We start from the raw sequence: 18,415 nt of genomic DNA, 5'->3' as shown, positions 1-18,415 counted from the left end.
GAGTAGCAGCCGTGTTAGTCTGTATTCGCAAAAAGAAAAGGAGTACTTGTGGCACCTTAGAGACTAACAAATTTATTTGAGCATAAGCTTTCGTGAGCTACAGCTCACTTCATCAGATGCATTCAGTGGAAAATACAGTGGGGAGATTTATATACACAGAGAACATGAAACAATGGGTATTACCATACATACTGTAAGGAGAGTGATCACTTAAGATGAGCTATTACCAGCAGGAGAGCTGGGGGCGGGGGGAGGAAGAAAACCTTTTGTAGTGATAATCAAGGTGGGCCATTTCCCGCAGTTGACAAGAACGTCTGAGGAATGGGGGGGGGGGGGGAAATAACACGGGGAAATAGTTTTACTTTGTGTAATGACCCATCCACTCCCAGTCTCTATTCAAGCCTAAGTTAATTGTATCCAGTTTACAAATTAATTTCAATTCAGCAGTCTCTCGTTGGAGTCTGTTTTTGAAGTTTTTTTGTTGAAGAATTGCCACTCTTAGGTCTGTAATCGAGTGACTAGAGAGATTGAAGTGTTCTCCGACTGTTTTTTGAATGTTATAATTCTTGATGTCTGATTTGTGTCCATTTATTCTTTTACGTAGAGACTGTCCAGTTTGACCAATGTACAAGTATAAATGTTGAGCCTAAGTACAAATGCTATGTATGTCTGTTTTTAAAAAAAAAACCCTGTAGCCATATAACCAACCTTACCATGAATGTGAAGGAAGAAAAGAAAATTCAGGATCCATACAGACAACCATAATTGTTGGGTTGTGAGGGGGGGATTTTTATGAACTGGAACAGAGATTGAATCCTCCCCTGGGATATTGAGCAGTAGTAAAGATGCTTCAGAGCCTTCACATTGCAGTAACCACTATGGCTAATGTGTACCTCCTTTTAATTATAAGTTAGCTATTTTGTTTATGCCAGACTAGTGCAGAAGCTCCTGCAGGCCACAGTTACCGTCTGTGCAGGGGGTATAGACCTAACCACCTAGTGTCTAAATAAAGACTGCTGTTTTAAAGTACTGTAATTAGCTGGCTAGTATGTATCTGCACTTTTGTTCCCTGTTGGGTGGAATCAGACGTGCACAGCTGTGTGCCTACCTCCCAACCATGTTTGTCCTTTAGCTCAAGGAGTAGGGGGCCTGTGCTTTTGCAGCAGGAGAAATGAATTCTATCTCTCCTGGTGCCATAAAATTCTGAGTCGCCTTGATGTCCAGAGTAGCAACAATTGTGTGAAATTCTAGATGGATTTGTTTTAATATGCATGGAATAAAATGTCATAGAAACAAAACACTTCATTAGCTGAATTGGGGCAAAAAAAAGGAATACAGAAAAACACCTTTAAAATAGATTACACAAAGGAATATGGGTAGTCCAAGAGCAGCATTTTACAGCAAATACTCAGATCAGCACTGGTAATTCATGCATTGATGATGATTGATTGGCTTTTTCTAGTGCCTTTCATGAGAGGATCTTAACGGGGTTTACAAACATAGTGTGATTAACAATCCCAATAAGAAGAGGGTCTATCCTTTTCTGTGCGTTCAACAATGTAACATTCTAAGTATAAATATTTAAAGTAGGACCTCACCTGAGTAGTACACAGCTGTATAAAATCAGAAAGCAGTTGTAGATAGGTCAGGATTACAAGGACAGAATTACTAGATGAAGAAAAAAAGCCTCTCTTTAAATCTGATGACTACAGTCTTTCAAAGGGACAGATGCTCAGATGCTAAAATGATTTGTGTACCTAGATTATACTGCTGCCATGAATTCACTCAATGTCTGAACTGGCAAGTATAGGAATAATGCTATAAGCAACACCCTGTGAACATATGCCAAAAATAAGTTTAATATTATATCTGAGATTTTAAATGGAAAGAAGTCCAGAGCAGAGGCTATCTTAATGACTTTTCTCTTGTGCCATATGCCTCCTAGATGAAATTCATCCTGGGTTGGCAGACCAGAAGTACTCCTGCACATGTGGGTATGGAAACTGAATATGAATGGTGAGGATGGTGAAGGGGAGAGGGTTTTGGATCCATGTTTTCAGCGATGTGTTAAATGACTGCTTCACCCAGTTCTTGACCCACAGAACCTAGTTGACAACTGTCCACATCAAGACTAGAAAGTCCCATTAGAGAACCAAAACTTGAATGTAACGGGCAATGACCTACCTTCTCATCTCTATATATGATACTATATATGATACAGGTTTCCTCCAGGTGGGTAGAGTGTGTGTGAGAGAGGTTGTGCTGTCATTGCCTGTATTGTGCATGTTTTGTAGCTAGAGGACTTCATGCTTGAGGGTTGTAAATCAGCATTTTTCACCACCTGGTGAAACAATACTAGTTAGGACAAGGTGAATATATAGTCTGAAGGATGAACACAAATACAGAACCATTGCTACCTTACGCCATATTTCACTGACATGCTGTCATCTTTTTATTACCTCAGACAGAATTCAGTAATCCTTTAGTAGCATGATAATCTGTACAAATGTTGGAAACGTGAAAAGACAGTATTTGGGGGGGTTAATCTCAAATGCATCTTCCTAGAAAACATTGTCAAGGTTCCTACTTCTCTTGTCTCGGATAACATAAGTAGATAACGAGCTGGTCCTCTAGTGACTTTTAGTTAAAGCATTTTGAGATCTGTTAATCTTATTTTGAAGTTAAATTTGTTCATACATAAGTATGGAAAAGGAGTCTAAAACTATATGTAATCTTTTGACAAATAATAGGGGGAGTCCTTCCTTCAAACTATTAACTACAGTTTTGGTAATTAATTATTGCATAAAGATCAAAGGAAGAAATCAAAGAAAGGAACAAAGCCAACAACAGCTGATATACTTGTCACGAGTTATCTTTCAGCCACAAGTGTATCTCAAGTCTAATCTCAGGCATCAGACCAGGAAATACCTCTCACAGATGTTGACAAATTCCTAACGTCCTGTTAACTTTTCAGTTAACATTGCCATCTATTCACTGCTCAAAAACTTCACTAAGGTAGAGTCAAGATTGACTAGCACTGCTTCCTCCTCTTCTACAATATCAAGTTCACTGATACTTAAACCACTAAAATCCACTAAATATAGAGAGATGTATGCATCAGCCCTGCCCTATAACCTTAACTGGGTCCCATTGAGTGATGCCCCAACCTTCCCTGACTCATGTAACACCCTATGCTTACAGAGGCTATATAGTTCTGTGAGGTTGCAGCACATAAGTAGAGTAGGAAAAACTGTCAGACTATCCTCACGAAAGCAGGAGTTGCATTTAGGGTGGTATGTATGAATGGCAGCTATGTACAGGTTTCAGAGTAGCAGCCGTGTTAGTCTGTATTCGCAAAAATGTCTGTCCTGATCACTTCATCCACTCTGCACAAACCACTGCCAGCTGTTACCAACCCTAACAATTCCCCTCTGTAACATCACCTGCCTTCTAATCCCTGCATTAGTCAGTACAGATAGCCCTCATACTGTGAAGGGCAGTTGGTGAACATATAGTTGACGGAGAGGATGCAATTGTGGGGGATACACCCCATAAAATGACCAGTTTATTTAGTGCTTACAGTAGGGCAGCCCTGGCTGAAGCATAGAGGCAATCAGTGGTGGCTCTTACCAGTGCCAGGAGTAGAGTTCAGGGTGCGGGGCAGTGCATTCTGCCATTCTGCATTGCCTGGCATCTGATGGAGAGGGGCACTAAGTGTTCTGGATGGGCAGCGGCCAAGCCTGGACATAAGGTGACCAGATAGCAAGTGTGAAAAATCGGGACAGGGGGTGGGAGCCAAGAGGTGCTTATGTAAGAAAAAGCTCCAAAAAATGGGACTGTCCCTATAAAATCGGGACATCTAGTCACCCTACCTGGACAGCCTCAAATGTTTAGGTGCTGAACGTTGGCTGCAGCTCATCAAGCAGTCACCTCTTCTCCGGCAGGGGGAGCCTAAGCTACCCCCCTTCGCTCCGCCCCTATCACGTGGCGGGATCCGGCGCCTTCCCCTGCGGAGGCGGGGCTTGTCTCTGTTGCCTTCGCCCGGGTCACGTGCCGGGGTCCCCAGGCCGTGCCTGGGGGTCACGTGGCCGGCGGCGGGGGCGGTGCGAGCGCGATGTCTGCTGGGTAATCCGAATGCCCGGCTGCGGGAGGAGCTGGGCTGGAGTCGCTGTCTGAGGAGCCAGCCAGCGGGGACCCGACACTGCCGGGCCGCCCCGGGACCCAGCCGCACGCCTAGCTCAGCCCGCAATGGAGCGGCGTGACCCCCGGGGAGCCGCCGCCCCCGCCCCCGCCCCCCGCCGCCTGTGACCCGCTCCCGGAGCTCCCCCGCCCCTCTGGGTCCTGCCTTCCCTCCCCCGGGGCCCGAGCCCGCTCCTTGGGCCTGGTCTTTGTGCCCGGCTCCGGGCCCTGCCGCCCCCCGGGGCCTGGCTCCCCTTCTCTCCCTGGCTGTCGCTGACTCAGTGGCGGCTCCTCAGTCCCCTTTGGGCCTCCTCGTCTCCTGCCCGACGGGCCGGCGGCGGCAGCCGGGAAATGGTCCGGGCCTAGCGGAGCAGCGAACGGAGGTAAGGGGAGGGGGGCGGTGCGGGGCCGCTCCGGCTCGGTCTCGCTCCCTGGGGCTGGAGGTGGGGGCTCCCGGGTGTTTGTCTGGACAAGGGCCGTTCGCTGGCGGTGGGGCTGTGTCCTCTTCCTCTGGAGGTACCCGGGCTTGGGCGGAGGGAGGGTGAACATCTGCCTCCCTTCCGCCCCCGAGCATGGGCTGGGAAAGAGTTCCCCGGAATTCCCTTAGGGGCCATGGCGTCTCGGGGGCGGGAAAGATCCAGTTCCCCGTATCTGTCCCCGCTTATTCTTTATCCTCTTCTTCCCCCCTTCCCCCCGCCGCCGCCGCCTTTTCCAACTATCTTCTTTCCCCCCTTCCCCCCCCGCTTGAAACTCTTTCTGCTGCCCCTTCAGTATTAGTAATTTCTCCCTCCTGGACCGTGCCTCGACGCCTCCTCTTGGTCTCTTTGTAAACTTCCCCCCACTCCCTGCCTTCCCCACTCTCTGTGCCCTGCAGCTCTGGATGGCTTCTTCCATGTCAGATGTGACCTGCTAAAAGAGGCAGCCCCTATCACTAGATTAATACATGGAGATGAGCAAACCCCCTCCTCCCCCCAACACTCACGGATGGGTGGATGTGTATCCATATACATAATTTCTACTGAGATGTGCTGGCATTCCCTCTTTTCGAGAAAATAAAACTTACATGGTTCTTAGTAAATGTGGTTATAGGTTGTTAGGTTTTTCTTGGTGGTGGTTTTGCTAATGAGGCCGCCTCCTCTTCCTCTCCTAGCTGTTAGATTTAATCCTCCAGTAACTGACGTCAGTGCTTTGTTCCTTGCACTTTGCTGTGTGTTTTAGACACTGAGCAGTGCTAGGGATGGATCAGGCAGAGGAGTGGTGGGGAGGCCTAGTCTGTGGCTTCGTTCATGTTAAGCAGTTTTTGCGTGTGTGTGTGTGTGTGTGTGTGGTAATGGGTGGGGTAGGAGGAAGTCAGAGTTTCTGGCTTATTAGCTGAGCCACAATCAAATCTTCCTTCTGACCCAGTAGGTGGTGATAGTTGTTCAAAGCCTCTTGGTGATAATTGAATTGCCCTTTGGCTAAACGGGGTACAACAACTTAAACAATATGCCTTTAAGTCAGGGCAATATTCTCCCTTTTCTGTTAACAAAATACTTTAATAACTATAACACAAATGGTTACATTTTCAGTTTTTATATTCATTCATTCATTTATAGGAACGAAAAGATGATTAATTTTAACATACAGTTTTGAGCCAATATACTAAATTTAAGGGTAATGAAGTAGCAATGCTTCCTATCCAGTCCAAAATAACTGAATACACTGTGTGTTCATAAGATCTATTGGTTAGTTAAAATAGACGCAAGAAGTGTGGGACCTTTAAATTTCCCAGGCTCACCTCCTTTGTTTACTGTATCTTTCAGTCTCTTGGTTTATTATGAAAATATATGACTGTAACATTCACATGATGATGTGCCTTGTCTTGCTTCCATCATGTCAGTTAAACCTCCTGTTTAACTTCAGTAGGAGCCGAACTTCAGGCCCTTATTCAGCATGTTAGTCTTTGAAGTGAAATAGGTTTGTCCAAATTTCCAGTTCTGTTTTTAATTTATATTTTCTCCTCTAGTAGTTGAATTCCTCGCCACTATGGATGAGTTCTCCAGTTTTCTCCCTCTAATGTTTCTGAACAGTAATGCCTTAGAGCATAAGCTTTCGTGAGCTACAGCTCACTTCATCGGATGAAGTGAGCTGTAGCTCACGAAAGCTTATGCTCTAATAAATTTGTTAGTCTCTAAGGTGCCACGGGTACTCCTTTTCTTTTTGCGAATACAGACTAACACGGCTGCTACTCTGAAACCTGAACAGTAATGGAGTGCCAGCCCAGAGGAGTTATTGTGAAATAGGGCGTAGTCAAGTGAATTGATGGAGTAGTGGTTAACTGTCTGATTGGTCACCTTGAAGAAGAGTCTATAATGAGAAACATTTTTGTTTTAAAGTCATGATACTGCCATATATTGCACCCTGCTGGTGTCTAACAATATACTATTATTTTTGTGGGTGGCCAACATTCAGCATATTATTTTAACTGGGATCTGTGGAATGACTTGTATAATAATACTGTTTCATTTGACTTTCATTCTTGCTATTGATGCATTTTATTACCCTATTAGGCTTTAAATGTATCAACACTTTTTAATATTAGGATTCTTTTTCTGGTCTCTATGCAACATGCCTGTAACATTTAACATGGAAGTGAAAATTCTTTGTTACTGCTTATTTTGAATAGTTACAACCAGTCTTAAAAGGATAGTCAATGTCAAATCTAGAATTAAAAATAGCATTTCAGACGCTGTTAGTGTCCCTCAATTCTTTTGCCAGTTTAGTTTAGTCACTTTGTGCTATATCTTAAAAGGTTGCAACAGGGAATCTGATTGTAAATGGGAAACAGTGTAACTGACTACAGAGTGCTGTTAGATGTACAAAATAAAGTGCAATTTTTTGAGTACTGTATTTTCCTTGAATTCTTTTCTGGTTACAGTGATCTTGGATCAATAGTTAGTAGAACTTCAGACAATTTTTTTTTAAACGTACACTATTAGTATTTTATTTGTCTGTAAATCCACGTGTCTTGGCACAGTTGCTTTCAAGATATATATCCTCAGACTATGGTAATGACTTAAACAGCATTTTGTAAACTGTCTGACAAACATGGAACAGAAATTTTATTAAAAAAAATCCATGGAACCAGAACAGTCATAAATCATAGTTGATGAACTAGCTGAATGATGAGGAAAATCTTGCTACATTTTGGAGCTACTTGCATCCTAATATTTGCTTTATTCAAATGTTTGTAAATAACAATGTTGCAATGAAAGTCTCTAAACATCTTGAATGGTTAAACATTAGAAAGTGTTGTATTACTTAGTTCCGTCTCTTTTTTTTTCTTCTAACTAGTGGCTGCTTGCCAGGGTGCTCTGGCTTTCTTCTAGAGCTGTATTTGCTGTTTCTTGACTATATCAGAAGTGATCGGTGGCATGTGGCCTGCAGCTTAGGGACTGAAGCAATGATTCCCAACTCTTCTGTGTTAGTTTGGATGGCAGCTCCCCTGTCACCACATTGTCTTGTGCCATGGCTCCAGAACAGTTGCCACAATCTTCCCCCAACATCCCTTTCTGCCCTTTTCTTGCTTGTCATTTTTTTTTTTCTGTTTGTTTCTTGCGGTAACTTTGGTTTGCTACTCTTCTCCTCTCCATTGTTTCAGCTCAACAGAAGGCTCCATGCTGCTCATGGTGGGTGCAGAAGTATCAAGTGGTGACACCCATGATTGAACTTGAGTGTTGTGAGCAGGGACATGAAATTGAGGGTGACCATTAGGTACCTGCCTGAGCTGGCCAGCAGATGTATACGAGCTATTCCTGCTGCTGCCTGTATTGAGACAAAACATGGAGGGAATTTGGGTGCCTTTCAAGAAGCCACCTGTGACAGCAGAAGAAGGTTTGCATCAGGAGAGAAGGGCGGATCTTAAGTCATGTCGCTTTCCTGGCCATGCTGTTTTGTCAGCCTCCCATCAGGAGTAGTTGAATGTGCCAGATGGAGAAAAATTGGTTGAAGGATATGGGAAAAGCTTCAGATTTGTTATTGTCAGATTTCTTGTCCTTCCTACAGTAACAGCTCTCAGCCACCTAATTTCAAACTGTTTGTTGTTCATGTGGATTTGTTTCAGAAGTATAGTCCTATCTGGTGCAGGAACATGTGCTTGCAACTATCCTCAACATAAACACAAAAATATCCTTAGTATACTAGTCTTTTGTTTCATTAGATGTAAATGCCACTTTTGTAGCTTATATCAGAAGGATACCAATTTGGATGTTGTCATGGCTATAAAGAATAAAATATTCCTGAGTAGAAATGCAGAGGCATGTGATTGTGTAAGTATATTTGTGAAGATAAATTAACAATTTTATTGTCTTACAATGCCCTAAATTCTTCACTGATAGAAGTGAATAAAATACACTGATTTAATTTTTTAATTATATTAAAAAAAGAAGTCTTGGATCACAAAATCATGGAACTAGAGATGGAAAGAAATTGTCTGGTCCATTCTCTGCCTACGCAGGATTGTTCCTATTATGCAGTTACCAAAGTCTTGTCCAGTTCCTCTTAAATAGGCTACACAATTCCACAGGCTAATGATTTTCCCTGTCAGGAAGCTTCTCTTCCCGCGCCCCCCAATTCTGAAGTATTCAGCCTGAATTATTCCTTATTTTCATAATATTATAGCTATCTCCCTTGTACTATTTGCTTCCTCACCTCCTTCAGAGCTTGTCTTTGGGCATGTTTCATGGGGCACACTCGCTGCTATGGCATTGTTTCATGGTATGCTTTAATTGCTATACATTGTAATTGTAACCACTAACCTTTTTGGCAAACGTTTCTTTATTTTATTTTGTCTTAATAAGCAATGTTTGTTTTTCAGAACAGCCTTTTGTAAAAAAATGAGTATCTTTTCTCTCTCAGTATTATGGCACAATATATGGCTGTTTTTTTTTTTAATAGCCAGTGAAAATAAGTGGTGGTGAATTTGGGGTATCTTCCTTAATCTCTATTTTTAAGTAATATACCTTAGTTCTAGGCAGTATAACAACTAGATCTTATCACTAGTCATGTGTGCACTTGATTCAGTATGGTATCTATTTAAGGTAGGACAAATAATTGTGTAACACTTTTTTAAAATGGATTAAATATACTTCAAAGCTACCACTCTTTAGAAGAAGAAAAAAAAAAAGTTTTCCTTAACTCTTCTTGATTTTTGAGTTTTCAAGATTTGACAGAAGAGACATCTAAATTTTCATTTTTGTCATACCTTCTTTAAAAGTCTCTGTTTTAGGAACTAGAATATGAAGTATAGTACCTGTCTCAAGTCTTGTTAGTTTGGAATTATTAGGCAAGTATATGTATTTTTTTAATGGAGGAATGTATCATATCATTGAATAACTTCAATACAAGTAATGAGGTCTTTTATTGATCTAGAAAGCTTTCATTAGGGGAAAATGGGGGGAGTCATTCACACACCTACACCCAATGTGAAATTGTATGGCGATGGAAATTTTTTACGCAAACAGAATTTTTGTAGTAGTCCATCCAAAGATCAGTATTCTGAAACTTGCTGCACAAGTTGTTAAACTCTTGTCTCTGCTTTCTCCCTTTGTCTTCCTCTCTTCCTTAAATCCTCTTGGTTTTCCTGCTTGGGTAGAGAGAGTACTTCAGAGATCAGGATTATGATAAATTAAAATATGACTAGGGAAGGAATATGATGGAAGAACTAGTAGATGTTAAGGGCCATGTGATTCAAAAGTACAAGCCAACGGTTAAATCTGAGTAGGATGATGAATTTCCTTACCCTTCTAGTCCAGGGGTTCTCAAACTTCATTTCACCCCGACCCCCTTCTGATAACAAAAATTACTGCACAACCCCAGGAGCAGGGACTGAAGCCTGAGCTCACCCACCTGAGCCCCACTGACCTGGCGGGGGGTCCAAAGCCGAAGCTCAAGGGCTTCAGCCCCAGGTGGGGGGCCTGTAACCTGGGCTGTAACCCTTGGGCTTTGGCCTTGGCCCCAGGCTGTAGCAAGTATAATGCCAGCCCTGGCAACCCCATTAAAACAGGGTCCTGACCCACTTTGGGGTCCCAACCCACAGTTTGAGAACTGCTGTTCTGGACAGATCTCATTGTTTTTTATTACCAAGTACAGCACTTAGATACAATGGTAGTAGATAGAGTGAAATGCCTATATATAAATAAAACCCTAAAACAACTCCCCTAATAAAAGCCAGTATAAATAATGTCTTGAATGGTCGTCCTCCAACAGAAAACCTGGAAATAATATAGGCTGCCGTATATCAGGAAATACTTGTGTAAAATTTGTTTACCATTACATCGAGTGTGTTTTATCAGCCATGTTAAAGGTTTCATAATTAAAATAAAAATTGTCAGGAAATACAAGACTCCAAACATGGAAAGTTCAGCCCAAAAGGCTGTCATGTATTTTCTGAGGAAGCTGAGCTTGTAAAAATGTGGAGGAGAGGGATTTAATGGAAATTGTTTTACATAATTACAGCAGATACTATCATGCTCCAGCCTTAACGAAACAAATAGCATTTAATGTAATGTGTGGCTCTGATTGGTTGGCAAATTAAAAAAAAAAAACAGTTGTCTGTGAATTGTTTTCTTCTTGTCAATTTAAAGGGCCTTGCAATGTAGCACATAGTGGAAAACTAGTATGTTTATCCTGCCCTCAATCTTTGTAACATAGGTTTGTTGGTATGAATTAAGGAAATGATTTGGTCACTGAGGTCATAGATTCTGTGGCTTCTTTGGCTCGGGCTTCAGCCCCCCGCAGCAGGGCTTGGGCTTCAGTCGCGTCCTGACCAAACCCTGCTTTTTGTACATTTTTACTATGACTGTTCCATGCGTTTTGACTAATTTTACCATGACAAAATAGTATGGATGTACTGTAGAGCTGTCCTGATTAACTTCCTACTGGAGGCGCAGCTCCACGGGTGTAAACCAATTCCTCAAGTGGTATAAAATAAGCTATAGTGGCAAAAGGACATTTATACTACACAAGGGCTTTTGCTGCAGAGCATTACTGGTTTGGAGTGGAGGAGGGGGAAAATCATCCTAACAGATATGCCCATGTATGTAAAACTTACTCGTGTAGACCAGGCCTTAGTATCAACTTGTATATTTGAGAAATTAAACTGAGACGTAAAGGTTCCCAACATAGGTAGAAGCTGCTACATCACTGTTGGACCTCTCTTTCCACTTGGTGTCTTAGTTCTGTGCTCACCATGGTTGCACAGGCTAAGTACCTCAGTAATTGCACTTACCAGTTTCTAGCTATTTTAAAAAAAGAAAAGGAGTACTTGTGGCACCTTAGAGACTAACAATTTATTTGAGCATAAGCTTTCGTGAGCTACAGCTCACTTCATCGGATGCATTTGGTGGAAAATACAGAGGGGAGATCCACCAAATTTTCCACCAAATGCATCCGATGAAGTGAGCTGTAGCTAATGAAAGCTTATGCTCAGATAAATTTTAGTCTCTAAGGTGCCACAAGTACTCCTTTCCTTTTTGCGAATACAGACTAACACGGCTGCTACTCTGAAACCTAGCTATTTTAATACTCTTAAAATGAAGGCTGTGCATGCTACTTTGTCCAAATTTCTTGAGCCAAAAAAATTGACTTGGTCTTTATAGGTGTATCAGACAAGTGTGGAATTTGTATTTAGATCAAGTTTCTCTTATTTATTTTAGATATCTGTGAGAACAAGATTAAAGCATATAACAAAGCTAGTAAACATATAAAGGTTTCAAAGCATAAGACTGTTTTGTAACATACTTATTCTTTAATTAGATACTACAGAAAGGAAATGTTTGCTCTTATCTTTGCCCTATTGAATCTGATTGGCACAGCTAAATAGAAAAGTGATAGCTTATTATATCATCTGTAGAACCCCTTTGATTCACTTCCTTAAGACTCTTCTTTCTAGGGTTCCAAATGTTAACTTGTGCCTCATCCATATTGCTGGAATAACTTAGTAAACACTTATTAAAAATATTGATTTAACAGGGCAGAAAATAAGTGTAGTTAGTGAGTAAAGAAAAAGGATAAAAAGGCAGTTCCTAGAAGTGAATTCTTAGCCTATAATATCAATACCAGGTATATTTAATTAGAAAAAATACCAGTAACGCTTCACTTGTGCACACCCCTACTCAGTACTCTATTGGAAATACATTTTACCAGTGGAGAGTTTTAATAATCACTTATTCCTAAGTGTAAATCAGCTTTTCATTAGCAAGCTGCTCAGAAAGGATTTTTCTTTTCTCCCTTTCTTGCAATATTTTTCTTAATTTAAAAAAAAATTGCGTTCTCTTTTGGCTTAATGACACAAGGTCTTTTACTCAATCAGCATTTATTAATAGCCATTTTTACAGGGTTTTCCTCACTTACCTATTTGCCCAAACAATTTTATTTTGTATGTGTGTTTATGGGCAAATCATGCTCTTAATGCCCTACGTGCCTGCAGATGAGGTGAGTGCAGTGGAATAAGTGTTTATTTTGTGTGTAGGGGTGTGTGGGATAGGAGGATGCCTGTAATGGATTTTGGAACACAGTACCTATATAGTTCTAGGCTATCATAGCTTTATGTGTACAGTAGCTATTAATGGGACTCCAATCCTGATCAGGAGCCTCTGAGTGATGCCATAATACACAAGATAAAATAACTGTAGGATAATGTATGGAAGCTGGGTGGTGCCATGAATTACTACTTAGACCAGGGGTTGGCAACCTGCGGCAAGCAAGCTAATTTTTAGTGGCACTTTGCTGCTAGCCAGGGTCCCGGCTGCCGGCCCCGCTCATCTAGCTACCGGCCTGGATGGATAGAACCCCGGGCTGAGCGGGGCTGGCAGACGAAACCTCAGACTGGCAGCAGCCTCAACGGCTCAGTGCACTGCCCGTCTGGGGTTCTGTCTACCGCCTAGGCTGTCAATCTGAGGTTCTGTCCACCGGCCCCTGGCAGCTGGGGTCCTGGCCCCGCTCAGCCCACTGCTGGCCCCTGGTTCCGTCTATCCAGGCTAGCAGCAGGATGAGCAGGGCCGGCGGCTGGGACCCCAGACCAGCAGCACGGGCGGTGCGCTGAGCCGCTTAGCCCGCTGCCGGTCTGGGGTTTCATCAGAGGGCTCCTGTAAATGTAAAATTTATTACTGGCATGCGAAACCTTAAATCGATGAAGACTTGGCACGCCACTTCTCAAAAGTTGCTGACCCCTGATTTAGGCTGTAAACACCTTGGGGCAGGGACCATCTTTTTGGTCTATTTACATGATACCTAGAATGCAGTCTTCCTGGCCCATGAATTGGGATCTTAGGTGCTATGGTAATACAAATAATAATTGACTTAAGACTTAATAAAAGCTGATAGGAGTTTGGTGCCTAACTCTATTAGGCTCCTCTGAAAATTCTAGTCTAAATATTCACCTCTAGAAGGTAAAGGTAACATGAACATTATTTCACCACACTTTAGCCAGCTCTCTAATGGGATGTTATCCACTGAGAAAATCTGCCACTTACCTGACTTTCCAAACACCATTTTCACTATGCTATTAAACACAAACTTTAAAATTATGGAATGGTCGGCTGTTGAATATTTATGCAGTACAAAACCAATATCTCAATAAAACTCCACAAACCTTACTAAAAATGTAATTTAACCAAAAACAAGAACTTGCCATTCACTTGTATTTCATCTCCTCATACCTGCATAGTACATGAGTTCCAGAATTGTAATTCTTACTCCTGGGGGAATTCTGCACCCAAAAAAAATTCTGTGCACAATTTTTCAAAATGCTGCCTATTTTATTTGTAAAAATAATACTATATAATCATACCACTTTCAATTATTTTGGTAATTTATTTCAAAATACCAGTCAGCCGTTATGTCTGTAACCATACAGACGACAACAAAAAGATTCCCCCAGGAGTAGAGAGTTGAAGAAAGCCCTAGTGCAACCCAGTTCCTGTTTCTCTGCACCCTCCCCTTCCAGAGCCCAGCTGGTCCCCTCCCTGGCCCAGACACCTGCAACCCTCTTCTCCCCCCCCATCTCCCCAAGAGAACCCAGCCAGTCCCCTCCCTGGCCCAGATACCTGCAAACCCCCCCATCCTTCAACAGAGCCCAGCCATGGGGTGCCAGGGATCTAGAGCAGCGGCTCTCAAACTTTAGCAACCCAAAGCCCCCCATTTTGATTTAAAATTTTTCAGCTCCAGGCCCTGTCCCCACTCCATCCCTTCTCTCAAGGCCCCATCCCCACTCGTCCCCTTCCCTCCCAGCACCTCCTTCATGCCAGGGAACTGAGGGTACTCCAGGGGGTCCGCCGACCCCTCTGACCAACGCCTCCCTTCCTCAGCTCTGCATTTTGTGCACGCCACCTCCTTCCTTCAGGAAGTGCTGGGAGTTACAGCTGCCCAGAACTCTGCAGCTCCTCCTCACCTAACAGTCTCCTGTGAGCTGGGGAGCTGGGTTCTGCTGGATCCAGCAGCCCCTATGGTGGCCAGTAGCTCTGCAGCACCAATTCTGCAGGGGGAAAAAAGAAATTATGCACAGAACATTAATTCTGCACAAATTTTGCATTGTGTAGTGGTGCAGAATTCCCCCAGGAGTAAATAATTCTATCTGCTGCAGTATCTAAGAATACAGTCAGTCAGGAGCAGAATGGTATGATTGGCACTCTACTTAGGAGTGGCCCATCGCTAAAATAGTTGGTGTGTGTCAGGTCAGGGCCAAAGGAGTGTGGGTGTGTTTCAACAGTGTGGGTCTTTCCCACATAGTGTCAGCCTGGAGTCTTTTTCCTAGGATAGCTTGAAGCTTAGAACATTGCCTTTCTAAAAGTTCAAACAGTATTAGGTGCCACTGGAGGTTGAGTACAGTGTTTTTCTTTGGGTTCCTGTCCACATAAATCAATATAACTTGGGCTGAGTACTTGAGGAGCTTCCAGTAAATAGTTGAGCGCTGCCCCCATTTTGCTTATTGCAGTATTCTGAAATTTCACAGGATGAGAAGCATTTCTTGTCATGTATTTTCTATAATATTTTAAAGCAGTTTTAATCAAAATCTTATTTTTGAAGCTTTGACAGATTCTGTCTTACAGTAAACTGATAACTGGTGAATCTTTATATGTGAGCGCAGTCTGATGTATTTACCCAGCGTCAACGTTACTTTAAATATTTAAAAATTCAACTGAACTTTACTCAGATGTCAACTTCAGGTTTAGCTTGTGTTTTTTAACTTGATTGATTCCAGAAAAAGTTCTTCTTGTCTTTGTTTTTAGTGTATGTGTTTTCTGTAGAACACATTAAAAAGTCATTTAAGATGAACAAAATTTAGTGAAACAAGCATTACACAATTCTACCTTATTAATAAATTAATAGATAACAAATTAAGCATTTCAAGATGGGTTATGTTCGTGTTCTTTTGAGTTTATAGATCCCGAAGTTCTTAAAACTGTCAAGTTTATTTTGCCAGAGCTAAAACAAGTTAAGAGCAAATAGTCAAAAGCAGCTGTGTTCAGTGGCTTCAGTAGTTTGTCAAATGTAAGTTCATCTTTCAGCAAGGCTTTAGTGGAAATTACATGACTTCAATGAAGATCTTTACAAAATACTATAACACAAAAGGCTCTGTCCACAAAAATAAGTCAGGCAAACTTTAGATTATATTGTTTGGTAAAAATTCATAACAGGACCATTAAAGGTAAAATTTGAGCGCTATATAATGGGTAATCAGACATTTTAAAATCATCTGTTTAATGAGGAGCCAGTATAATCTCTAAATTATTACAATATGCTATTGTGATAGATACAATACAGGACAGCAGTTTCTAATTGTGACACAAACCAATTGGAGTCAGTAGCAGACTGCAGTATGAAGCATCTCTTGGGCAAAAGTCAGGGAAGGAAAATGTGCATATCAGGGTAGTTTGTGCTCAACGAAAAAGAGTTAGGGTGGGATACTGTTGATGTAGAGTTTTTGCGTGAAGTTAGTGGACTACTGACTGAGAAGTTGGAAGCCCGAAAATGGGTTGCTGATCTTCATAGCTGAATCATATTAGTGCCTGAGAGATGATTGATATACATTGCAAAAGCTGAATATTTTATGGATAGCTCCTTTGCTATTCTAGGTGGGAAGATAGAATCTCAGAAGCAAGGAATATGTAATAGCTTTTAGAGCAGCATGAGATACATCCTCCATGTTTATTGCTGCTTAGACATAATGATTGAATTATGAAGAATATGGTTTTCATTTGACAGCCTTATCCAGGAGGTTTGTGTAAAAGATCATGATAACAGCTTACACTAAGAGATGGATTATATTCAACAATCTGAGCTATCAGCGTTGGATTGTTAATGGTGAGGGAAGATACAACTTCAGAAGGGATAAATTAGAATTCAGTCATAAAACTTTTTTAAAATAAAGGCTTGGAGGAGGGAATGTGTGGGAGATAAGGGAATGCCTGACCTCTCAAATGGAGGTAAAAGGGCAGGAAACCAAGAAGGGGGGTGGAGAGGGAGTGCTGGCTAATGCAGCACAAGTTCTCTATCTGTTATAGAACCTGCCACATCTGCGTACTGAAAAGGATTTATATAGCTAAATGAATATTTACTAACATTTCTAATGAATGTTGTGAGGTCATTGTTCTAAATATTTGATACTGAATGTGTTAGTGTCTCTATGGCTGCTGCAGTTCTATTGCTGTTTCTTATCAATCTGCTGACAAAACTTGTGACCAAGTGATGTTTAGCATTAATGATTATGCTAGAAAGTTCTAACCTTTAATTCTTTCTAATGGCATGTTGGGAACGCCTTCATGTATGAGGACTACAGCTCTTCTGCTATGCTACAGCCTGCTCTGCAACCTCATCCTCCCACTCCCAGCTGACAGGTAGCTGTAGCTTCTGTTGCTTGTTCAGCTATATGCATCCAGTGTGTAGCCTACTGGCTGGCCTGCAGCCACTCATGGTCCTTCTATCTACCAGATCCTCTCTGCTTCTGCGTCCCCACCCATCTACTAGCCTAGCTACTTCTCCTGCTTCAACAATTCTCCTCTTCCCCATTTCAACCTAGAATTTGCCAAGGTCCCATTCTCCTCCTTACCAGGCCTTTCCCAGCTGCCACTCCCTCCCCTCCCGCATTCTTAAATTTAAAAGGGAAAGTTTGAGTAACAGACTTTGACTTCATTTATCAAAAAAAATCTCAAGTCTCCAGTCTTTCTTATAAAACTGACAACAAATAAAAGGTTGAGACTATGTTGAATTTTGTTGTGGTTAGAGCAAGGGGTACTAGGAATCAGAACCCAAGAATTATATTGTCTGTTCTTTCACTGGGTAAGTCACTTAACCTCTTAATGTTCCTGTAAAACTACAGCTGTACTTTAATATAGAAAAGTATAATCTAGCAGGCAAATTCTAGACTTAAAAAGGTTACTTAACACCAGTCAAGTCTCAAATATTAAAGAAATTCAGCTTATTGGAAATAGCATAACTTATTAGATTTATTGGCTCTGCTGTGTGAAGAGCCTAAGGAGAACTTGTGTGATTGCTCTCTGAATATTTAAACTCTGCTATTCATGAGCACTGTTACAGGTTTTGTGATGTTATACATTTTATGCATTTAACAAGACCTTGTCTGCACTAAGAATGTTAGGAGAATTCACTATACTTTGCAACTCAGTTTTCAGGAACAGTGAAAGAAATTGGGCATTTTTATCACCATAATCTAATCAGTTATGAGTGGGGTTAAATCATAATGGTAAAAATGCTCAAATTCTTTATCTGAAACTGTCGTTGCCATTGCTCATACCATTCCATCCATAGACCTACTGTGCAGCACTAAGCTGTTTTTGCAGAAGGCACACTGACTTGTCAACCAGAGGGCAGCCTGGGTGTTAGGAGATGGCAAAAAGTATTTGGAAGGGATGCTGTCTATGCAGCTCCCTTTTCTTGGCATGTGGGAGATCAGGGAAAGGAGACGTGCTGTTCTGAGAGTGAAACTAGAAAGGGGTAGGAACCCTGGGTCTCTCCAGTCCAAGAAGTTCTGGGATGGGCTTTGGAAAAAGCCACTCAAAGAGCCTGGAAAGTGGCCTAAGTAGACAACAAGGTGCCTGAGTAAAGTACCCCGAGGAGAGGATGTCATTTGGCAAGACAGCTAGACATAGCCAAGTCCCTGAGGTGGAAACTAAGCAAAGGGAGTGGATTTGCAGAAGGAAAAGCAGGGAGAGTTTAAGGTTGGACCTGACACCTGTTT

General features: G+C 41.9%; 1 protein-coding gene across 5 annotated transcripts in view; it reads left to right on the top strand.

Annotated features, from left to right (window-relative positions):
* Nucleotides 1–4,092: 4,092 nt before the first annotated feature.
* Nucleotides 4,093–18,415, top strand: part of AFF4 (AF4/FMR2 family member 4) — a 74,889-nt gene continuing 60,566 nt past the window's right edge. For 2 of the 5 annotated variants that reach the window (XM_043520112.1, XM_038412882.2), the window contains exon 1: nucleotides 4,186–4,562. The gene's annotated coding sequence lies outside the window, so the exon portion shown is untranslated. Of the gene's footprint in view, nucleotides 4,563–18,415 lie in introns of all 5 variants that reach the window. The other 3 variants (XM_043520113.1, XM_038412883.2, XM_043520111.1) reach the window with 3 other exon arrangements.

The sequence above is a fragment of the Dermochelys coriacea genome, chromosome 8 (genome assembly GCF_009764565.3).
Source record: "Dermochelys coriacea isolate rDerCor1 chromosome 8, rDerCor1.pri.v4, whole genome shotgun sequence".
NCBI lineage: Eukaryota > Metazoa > Chordata > Testudines > Dermochelyidae > Dermochelys > Dermochelys coriacea.
This window is presented reverse-complemented; position numbering and strand designations above follow the sequence as displayed.